Raw genomic sequence first — 1361 nt, 5'->3', positions numbered from 1 at the left:
GGATCCATCACAATCCCTGTAGTCAAGAAAGGAACGTTAATATATGGGATTGCCCATGGGTTCCAGAGTCAAGAGTGGTGCTGGAAAAGCACAGCAGGTCAGGCAGCATCCGAGAAGCAGGAAAATCAACGTTTCGGGCAAAAGGCTGACCTGCTTTGCTTTTCCAGCACCACACATTTGACTCTAATCTCCAGCATCTACAGTCCTCACTTTCGCTCCCATGGTTCCAGAGTGGCTATTGTTCTGAGCTGATGCTGATGGGCAGTTAGTGATGAGTAATGAATGTGGCCTGGCCAGTGATGCTCATATTCCATGAATAAATAAAACAAAAGAGATGAAGTCTAACCTTGAACAATTAACATTGATCTTAGCATTAAATTGCTGGAAGGCAGTCATTGGAATTGTGGGCATTCTTTAATCAAACTTTTATCTTAGGTTGGGGCCAGGTGGGAGGTGTAGTACAGTTTCTGACATCCCATGACACAGTCTCTAAGTCTGCAGCCCTATTTGTAAATGTGGCCATGTACTGACTCACCACTGGAGGACTAATGTGTGATATTGAATACACATTAGCAAGCATCCCTCACTTCTGATCTGTTGATGGAATGAAGGCTACTGTTTAGGAACTCCTGCAGCAATGTTTTGAGGCTGAGACAATTGGCTTTCAGCAATAATAACCATCTTATTTCAATGAATGACAGTAATGTGATGGTAATGGGCAGGATTGGATTTTTCCTGCTTTGTATATCTGTCTAATACTCTAACTACAGCACTGTAGTTGTCGAGGAACAGTTCAGCTAAAGGAGCATTTAAGTCTGGAACACATGTCTTCAGCAGTCAAACTAGAATGTTGCTGAGATCCACAACCTTTGCCATAGCCAATGCAATTACTTGTTGGTACAGACTGAGGAAATCGAATTGGCTGAAGAATGGTTTCTCTGATAGTGGGGATTTCAGGAGCAGGTTGATTTGGATCACAAATTTGGCACTTCTGTTTAGGGATCCTTGCAGATGCTTCAGTTTTATATGGAACATATGAGCAGTACAGCATAGAAGCAAGCCCTTCGGCCCATCATGTCTGCGCTGACATGATGTCATAGCTTCACATTTTAATTCTAAACTGCAGTTTATCTTTTTGCCAATAAGTAAAATCAAGTGCTCAATTGTCACTGTATTTAAATGTGGAACTCTAGATTTATCAAGTATCACTTTTTAGCACTTCAATTTATCCTTAGTTTGTGTATATCCGTTGTGCTTACCATACACGATCCCAAGGGCGATGCTGATTATTGCAATGTAGCCAAAATAGACTGTTTGAAACAGTCCATACATCTTTTTTTGTCTTTAATACTCATGCACTG

This window comes from Chiloscyllium plagiosum, unplaced genomic scaffold, assembly GCF_037043375.1.
Source record: "Chiloscyllium plagiosum isolate Xiang-an unplaced genomic scaffold, Cpla_swu_hap1 HiC_scaffold_6, whole genome shotgun sequence".
NCBI classification, from domain to species: domain Eukaryota; kingdom Metazoa; phylum Chordata; class Chondrichthyes; order Orectolobiformes; family Hemiscylliidae; genus Chiloscyllium; species Chiloscyllium plagiosum.
The sequence above is the reverse complement of the archived record's forward strand: the minus strand, read 5'-3'. Positions refer to the sequence as shown.